The following is an 8,863-nucleotide window of genomic DNA, read 5'->3' on the forward strand; positions in this document are numbered from 1 at the left end:
AGCCATAAAGCAGAAGGAAAATGTCATGTACCTCCAGTACTGCTTCCAAGGGTCTCCAGGGAGTGACGACGTGCACTTTCTCCACCTGACCTCAGAAAAGCATTATGGCAGGGTTTTGCAGGCAGGAAATTCCCCAGTTCCTTGCTTGGAGTCAGGATGCAGCAGGCAGAAGGGCTCCTGAGAAGCAGGGCCTGATGCCTGATGCCAGCTGAAGGGCCCTGCAGCTCTTCCGAGGGAGCAGAAGGGCTCTGCAGGCACCTCTGACGTCAAACAGAAGTGAGTTGTGCCTTTTCCCCACTTGCCTTGGCTTGCTGAACCCTTCAGTGCTGTGCAAGGGGCAGGGTGCTGGATTGGACTGGAGTGACACAGAAGCTCAGCTTCCTTCTCTGTGCGTTATCCCAGCTTCCCCCACTGCCAGCCAGAGCCTTTGCTCGATGGGATGGCCCTGTGGCTGGTGGCAGCTCTGTGCCACCCTGGGAGGACAGGGGTTTGTGTCTCCCTCCTCAGAAACAGGCCCACGGGCACACCAGCCTGCACAGGCATGGCAGGGCGAGGCAGCCATGTCCTGGCCTCCTCCAGGGGGAACAAGGCCAGGAGATGGAGGGGACTTGCTGCCCTCTGCTTGGTGCTTGGAAGGCTGCGTCTGAGACAGAGCCGGTTTGGGTCCCGGACCCCCCGTGAGGAGAAACCTGGAGAAATCAAAGGCAGCTAAAACAGCCAGGGCCAGATGCAGGGCTGGTGATAGCCCTGTCCTGAGCCAGGGGCTGGACTGGGGCCAACTTTGGTGATTCTGGGGTCCAACACACAAAGCCTTCCCTGGCAGGGAGGGACTGTGATGGCTTTGGGGAGACAAGCACGTCGCCTCTTGTCGTGCTGCAGAGACGAGCCGAAGGTACCGAACCCCTGTGAGCAGCAGTCTGAATTTCAGCCCTGCCAAACTGACTCAGCTGCATGGAATGGTGAGACAAATGTCCAGGGGCACATCAGACCCTGGGAAACGCAGAGCAATTACAGCAACCCTGCTGGGGAGGCAAGCCTGTGGTGGGGAGGGCAGCTACGCTCTTCTCTTCCAGCCTTCCAGTCCGTGTTGTGCCTTGGGAACTATTGCTGATATTCCTCCTCTTCCTCCCTGCAGTGAGGACCGGCAGCCTGGATCCCCCTTGTTGACACAGCTGTAAATCACTCCTGACAAGTTTAACAGCGACTCAAGGGCAGCAAGGAATCGGCAAAGGATGGATGTAGCTCCTGCCAAAGCTGAGTGTGCGGCCAGGTGCCGCCCCAGCTGGCCCGGAACACGTGCCCACCACGGCCAGAAAGGTCACTCACCCCACTCAGAGACAAAATGCCAAATCACAGCTGACATTTAGCTTAGGCTCCTCTTCCTGAGTGTGCTGCAACAGGCACCTGAGCCTGCTGCAGGCTGTGCCAGCCCCGGCACAGGGAGCCCCTGGCGCTCCTGCACTCCTGCACTCCTGCAGGTGGGCTCTCCTCCGGGGCTGTGGGAGTGCTGCCATCCCCAGGAGCACAAGTCCTGCCTCAACCTGCCCTGCAAGCTGCAGCCCTCCACAGTGAGAGATCTGCCCCTGGTGCTGATGGCTGGCAGGGGCTCCCAGCCAGGCATGCTGCAGAACAGCTCACGTCATGCTGCCAGCGAAGGCAGGGGTGAGGCTTCTCCTGGCAAAGGGGCTGGAAGCGGAGCCACAGCTGGCTGTGCCAGGAATTCCCTGGGGGGGCTGCAGGTCACTTCTCTCCTAAATGGGGCACAGTCATGAGAACAGCCCCACAGCCCAGTGGCCAGGATGGCACATGCCCTGCTGCTCCCTGCCCCAGTGCTCAACGGCACATCCAGAACACACGGTGAGCAGCCCAGAGTGGGTCCTGGGCACCCACAGCCAGCAGGGTCTCTGACATCCCCCTCCAGCAGCACCAAAAATGGCCCTTGGCTGCCAGGCTGCCTGGCTCTTGCTGCCCGTGCCCTGAAGCAGCCACCCATCCCCACTGGCCTCGGGGCAGGGCCTCTCACCAGCTGCACAGGGCTGTGGAGGGACTCGTGTCTTGGTTTGCATGCTCTGCTCTGCAGACCCCTGGGGCTTGGGTGCTGCTGTGCTCCCAGCAGGGCTGTGCCAGCTGGGGAGGCAGGCAGGGCTGGGAGGGTCTGACAGGTTTGCATGGGCAGCAGGAGATGTGATGGCAGGGATGTCAAGCTGTCATCCCCCTCATCTCGTGGCCAAGGTAACGGTGGGAAGTGGGTTTGCCTTCTCGAATCTCTCTTCGGATGAAAACATCAAGCTGCTCTTGTTCACAGATTCCTCCTGTTGGGTTCCTAATACAACGATCCAATTTGCTCAACACAGCTGCAGGTTTTGGGCTCCGTCCAGCTCCGTGTGTGATACAGAATGGCTCCTGCTGCACAGAAACGAGCTGTGCCCCTCCCCTGGCACTGCTCCCTGAGCACACTGTGCCCCCTGCCCAGGAACGGGTGCACACAGGAACCTTCCCTTTACTGTTCAGGATCTGTTGCCCATGGCACAGAGTTTGAGGAGTGCAGACCTGGGAGGGCATGCCCAAACTGCCACTGTGCAGTCACATCATTTCCTTTTTTACCCACAGCTCTTTCCCAAGGCACTGGGACCTCTCCCTTTAACAGAGGTCGTTTGGTCCCTGAACTCTTCTGCTGCAAGATTAAGGCGTGTGGCAAAGATGGAGCGGCTCTAGGACCTGCTGCCCAGGTGCAGAGGCAGCAGGGCTCCCTATTTCTCAACTGGAGGGGGGCAGCAAACACTCCCTGGCCTGCTGCACTTCCCTGAAACACCCCAGTGCTGCAGGAGAGGAGGCACATGTGGAAGGGGATGCTCCCAGCCTCCCTGCAGGGCTCTGTGCACACAGCTCAGAGCTTACTCTTCTTACCTTTGGCTTTTTTCTTCCCCTGAGCAGCAGCTACAAAGTTTTCTCTCTGCCCAGCCGGGGTCTGACCAGCAAGGCAACCAAAGGCACTCTGACCGCCCACGGGGCAGTCGTGTCTTTTAATAACAAAAACTACGTAAATCTTATTTACCTTTTGTCCCCAGTACTTATCACCCTTATTAGCAAGTGTACCTTCACCAAGAGCCTATCCAAAAATACCTGCATCACACAGAAAATGGAAGACATGAAGAAGGAAGAAGAACCACGAGGCAGGCCCAAATTCCTCCATCTTGTCTCCATAACCCCCCTGTACCAAAACCTTAAAACCTGTGTTTTACCTTGTGATTATACTATTTCTACACCATTGAAATTCTCATATCCTCATACACAGGTGGCACATCCCTAGAGGGGTGATTCTCATATCCTCATACACAGGTGGCACATCCCTAGAGGGATCAAACTCAAGCCACCAGGCACTTTTGGCAACATTCCAAGGCTTCCGAGCCCCCCAAGGGTTCTCTGGGTAGCTCTGGACATCGGGATGTGCTGAGTTCCCACAGCTCTGCACCTTGTGCTGTCCCTGCCAGGCCCCTGGGGTGCAGCTCAGGGCTCTGACCCAGCAGAGGGGCAAAGCAAAGCCTGCCCTGTCCCTGTCCCTGTCCCTGCCCAGTGCCACCCCGGGGTCACCCTGGCTGTGCTGGCACAGTGGGGCAGGACGGGGAGCAGGCACTGTGCTCCTCCTGCAGCTCCAGGCAGCTCCTTGAAAACGTTGTCCTGCTTATTTAATCTTTGGGAAAGATGCCTGATGGGTTTTATAAAGTGTCTGAGTGTGGTTTATGCTCTTGGGTTGCAGGAAATTAAATGCCTTTTGGTTGTCTCTGAGGGTAGTAAAGAAAGAGTTCAGGAGCCTTATTAGGCTTCATTTCCATTTCTCTCCATGTTGAAGGAATACTAAATAACTTCATCTTGGTGGACTTGAAGTATCTGTCATTTGCTTATCTGCAGGACAAGCCACAGTACAGAGTATTACAAGTTCAAAATGGAAAAATAATCTTACTCATTTTCCCATTTACTTTATTTTTCATTTTTTTCCCCTATACCCGTCACGCTGCAATTGTAAACAACTTGGGCAGCTGAAATACTGCTTCTCTCCAGTTTCACTGCCCTGACTCCAGTCCCTGAGATTCCCTCTAGAAAACCAGACATGCAAAGGCTCCCACAAGTTCTTATGCTGAGCTCACATTTCTCAATTAGAAGTCTCCAGGAAAAAGTGCATCATATTTCATCTTCATTCTGGGCTCAGAAGAGTTTTCTCCTGTGAGTTTTGGATCTTTTCCCCTGAACAGAGCAGCCTGAGGGGGACCAGGGGACCACCTCCCAGTGACTGAGCCTGCCTTTAAATTGGCCCCTTAACTCCTGCCCTGAGCTGTTGCACCCAGGAAGGCTCTGAGCCCTCAGGACTCCAGGGACTGGACAGAGAGGGAATAACTGAGCTCCAGTGAGGAAAGGCAGCTCACCCTTGGGCTGCTCTCTGACTCCACACCCCTGCTTGTGCCACGACTTCTCAGGACTACTGGGCAGGTGGTTGGGGCTAGGGAGAGGTGGTGGAACTCAGGGAACAAGGCTCCTGGGAGGGGGCTGTTTCTCCTGTTCCTAAAAACAGCACAGAAGGCCACTTGCTGACTTGCTGTAAGAGATGGAATTAATGGGGGCTTTTTTGACATTTTTGTTTCCATAGGACATTCCTCTTTCATATTCTGTGTATTAAAATATATTTCAAATTATTGTTATGTCACAGGGAAGTGGCATGGCCATTTTGATAATGATCTGATTTATAGGTTCACAAGCTTTAGGGCCAGAAGGGGCTATTATGGTCTGCAGAGCTGTGGCCAGGCTCACTTGCCTGATGATTCCCTGCTTCAAGCCCAGCGTTTCTGGCCAAGTGACAATCCATCTCTGCAGAGAGAAACCTGTCAGAACCAGAAAGCACCAAATGCTGGAGAATCCACATCACCTGCGGACACCCCAGAGCTGTGCGGGGTGTGTGGCAGTTGTCCCCAGCTGTCCCCAAAGCTCCAGCATGGCCAGCTCCCAGCTCACTCTCCTTTACCACAGAGCTCTGTTCATACCAGGACAGAAATCCTGCTTCAGCTGTTTCCTTGCAGAAGTCTGGAGCAGTTTCAGAGGCAGGCTGTGGCTCTGATTCAGCTGGGGGCTGCCGTCGGGCCAGGAGCACACCCAGGCTCCCTTCCTCACCCTGTCCAGCATCACCTGCCTTGTCCCCACAGGCCTGAGCCTGTCACAGCCAGGGCAGCACAGCCAGACCCCACAGACTCTGCCAGAGCCCCAGGCATTTCATTTTTTTCCCTTCCTTTGCGCAGAAGTGCCTGGGGGTGGGACCTGGGCTCTCTGCAGAGGTTACTGCTCCAGCCCAGGCGGTTGTGAGGACACTGAGGAGTCGCTCTGATGTGAGTTGTCCATCTGCCACCTCCAACCCTCCATGGAGTGAAGTGGGCAAGGACCAAGTCATTCCCCCCACCCTGGGGCTGCACAGAGCCACCAGCCCCGGTGCCAGGTGCCCTGGCCTCCCTGCAGCAGCTGCAGGCAGCTGTGGCACCACGGGCTGCTTCACCTGCACACACAGCGGGGCACCAGGGATTAAGCGGACTCCAATTTTATCGTCAGGGTTCATTAGGTTAATTAACACTGTGGACGCACTCTGTTAATCAGCTTTCCAATGGGAGAGTGGTTTCAGCAGGAGTCGAGGAGCTGCTCAGAGGCTGCTCTGCTAATGGTGCTAAATCCAATTTCATGCCATGGCACGGTGCAGGGAGATGATTAATGGGTTTCGTGTCTCCCCAGCTGTGGGGGCTGTCCCGGCTCCCCCCAAGTCAGAGGGACCAAGTTGTTGCTGGCTATCAGCACGGCAGAGCCCCCTTTGCTCCTTGAAACATCTCAGGATATGGACAAGGAGAGAAGGTTTGCAGTGCTGCTGTCGGTGTCCCAGTGGCAGGCAGGGCCAGCCCAGTGACCTGAGCCCACCCAGGCCCCGTTCCCACTGAGGCTCCAGCCAGCAGGGAGGTGCTGATGCTGACAGCAGAGAGCACTCCAGCACAGCACTGAGGCAGGGCAAGGCTTCCGGGACTGGTAACAAATTTACCACACAAATATATTGCTGGATTCAAGGATCTAATGCCATTTGGAAAGGATTTGCATTTTCATATGTCTGAGAGGAAGATTAGAGACACCACCTTCAACAAAGCTCTCGTGGGCTATTCCCTTCTCCTCAGAACACAAAAAGCGGCTTTGAAATATGAAACAGCATTGACTGCAAATAAATTGAAATAAAAGTACTCGTTGTGGGACCCAAAGGATGTCCTGGTGGGGAAAGCTGTCACCTGAAGAAGCAGGAGGATGTGATGGTGCTGGCTTGGAGCCTGCAGAGCAGTGACACAGCGGTCCCTGTGGCAGGGGATGGCCCCAGGCTGCTGAGCTCAAGCACCAGGAGGGAGGGTGACGGGAAATAAGGATCTTTTCCCACATGAGAAGGAGGAGAGAAGAGGTGGGCATCAGGGTGTGCTGCAGCTAGGCACACTGACTGAAGGGCCATAAAGGTGCTGGGGATAGCGACCCTCAGACTTCATCCCAATAAATAAGGAGATGTTTACTGGAATTCAGTGGGTTAGAGTGGGTGGTAGGGAGAAAACTCATCCCCATCCTCCGTCGTTCGCAGGGACTCTGCACATCAGATAATTCTGATGTTGCTCTTTGATGAGATCAGGTCTCTGGCTGGTAAAGGTAACAGCACAGATACAGTGAAACGCTTTGGCTCTGCTGGCATTTGAGTCGGGACAGCCCGGCAGTCTGATTTTAAAAGTTATCAGGAAAAGACACATGATGTGAATTAAAATGTGGCTGACAGGCTCACTTTTAGAAGGCAGCTGAGCCAGAAGCCCTCAGCTGACAGCATTGTCAGGGTCAGGGCTTGGCATTTCTGTCAGCAACATCCCTGCTGGCAGCATCCAGCCCTTGGTGAGGATGGGCAGGGCTGGGCTTTGCAGGCTGTGCCAAGCACAGGGGCCCGAGCACAGGCACAGGGGCTGTCAGGGTGCTCCCCTTCCCTGGGCTCAGCCAGTGCCACTCTCATCTCCTCCCTGTGCAGCCCGTGCTGCTGGGCTGGCCGGCCTGGTGGCATCAGTGGGTTCCTCTGGGGGGTTGCTGTCCTTGTGCCAGGGAGTCCAAGCAGCTGCACACTGGCATTTCCCCCCATCCCCACAGAAACCGGGGCCACAGTGCTGCTTTACAGGCACAAACACATCCCTGTGCCCCTTTCTTACAGGCAGTAATTTCAGCCTCTGCTCAGGCTGCAGGAGCACCTTGTGGCACTGAAATCGTGTGCTCTGATATTTGTTAGAGTGCGGGATTATTTTCCATTGATTTCAGGCTAATCACACAAAGAAAAGCAACATCTGCTGAGTGAATGGGCTCCCAAGGAGAATTAACTGCTCTCACACACAAAAGAATGGGAAAGAGTTGAACCAGCAAGATTCTCTTTAGCAAGAAGAACATTTATTTTTAGCGCCTCGTGTGGCCCAATCCCTCCCTCTCTGCTTTCTGCCAGCACCAGTTGGAGGCGGGAAAATACCACTGGCACTGGCTTTACTCCTTCCTCCCCATCATCCCCATCCTCACATCTTGACCCCCTCACTGCCTGAGGCACTCAGGAAAAAATGCAGTTCCTGGCAGGCCATCCATCTGCAGAGCACATAAACTTATTCACCAGGAAAATGAGAGCAACGGAGCTGATTTGAATCCATGCCAGGGCTCCCCATAGCACACGAGTCAGCTGCACAAAGGTGGAGTGGGGAGCCCGGGTAATAAGATGGAAGCAGTGGAGAAAAGTATCCTAACAAGAGTGTGGTAATTAGGATTGGGCTGTTTGTTTCCCTTCCCGGGAAGAGGCAAGCCATAAATCAGGGAGGCATCTGCTGTGCACGATCCAAGGGCTCTCAAAGCAGTAGGAAAAAGCCATCCATCACTGTTAGCAGAAGGAGGATTCGAGTTTAAATTACAGATACTCCAACTATGCATTTACAATTGTTTGGAAACAAAGTTTTCCTTAATTTCTTCCCTGACTCTGGGAAGGGCCTGAGCTACAGTAGGGTTCAGCTGATGCCGAATCAGGCCCCGAAAGGAGCAGAAAGGAAAACTTAGGTGGGGACCCGAGGGCTCAGGTGTAGCTGCTGCCCTCCCCCTGAGCCCCTGCACCCTCTCTCACCCTCCTCGCCTTCTCCTCTTTGTGGGCATTTTTCCACAGTACGTTTCCAAAATAACCTGGTCCTTGAAACCAAGAGAGGGACAATCTCAAGAGCTTTCTTCCTGCTGAGCACTCCCTCTGGCACGTGTCCCATCCCGCTGACCTCTCTGTGCAGCTCCTGCGTGCCCAAGGAAAGCAGGCTCCTTCCCCACACCAGCACCTGCTCACAGCCCAGGGCAAATCCCTGCCCCTGGTTTTGGACAGATGCCATTCCCTGCGTGCTATCTTCAGCTAAGGCTGTGAAATGGTTCCAGTTTTATCCCAGCTCCCATCTCCTCCTGTGAGGTTTGGTTATCCCCCCGTGCCCACCCCACAGCCTGCTGCCACATCCCTGTTCCTCAGTCTTACCCCACTGGCACGCCCAGCACATTGCCACATCTCTTCCCATACCTCCTTCCACCCGTGTGTCCATCTGTCCTGGCAGCAGCAAGCACCTGAGCCCCCAGACACTCCCCTGAGCTGCTCATCCCTCCTTTCCCCACCCCAGTGTCCAGGTGCAAGGGAATTATGTAAATTCCCCAGGACTATTAACTGTGCTGCTTTAATTCTCCCCTGGTATTTACAGTCACTTGGATTTGGGAGCTGATATATATTATTGCTTCATCTGAATATATCTCCAGGCAAGAAAGTTGAGCTGCAAGC

The sequence above is a fragment of the Fringilla coelebs genome, assembly GCF_963513975.1.
Source record: "Fringilla coelebs genome assembly, chromosome: 9".
In the NCBI taxonomy this organism is placed as follows: Eukaryota; Metazoa; Chordata; class Aves; order Passeriformes; family Fringillidae; genus Fringilla; species Fringilla coelebs.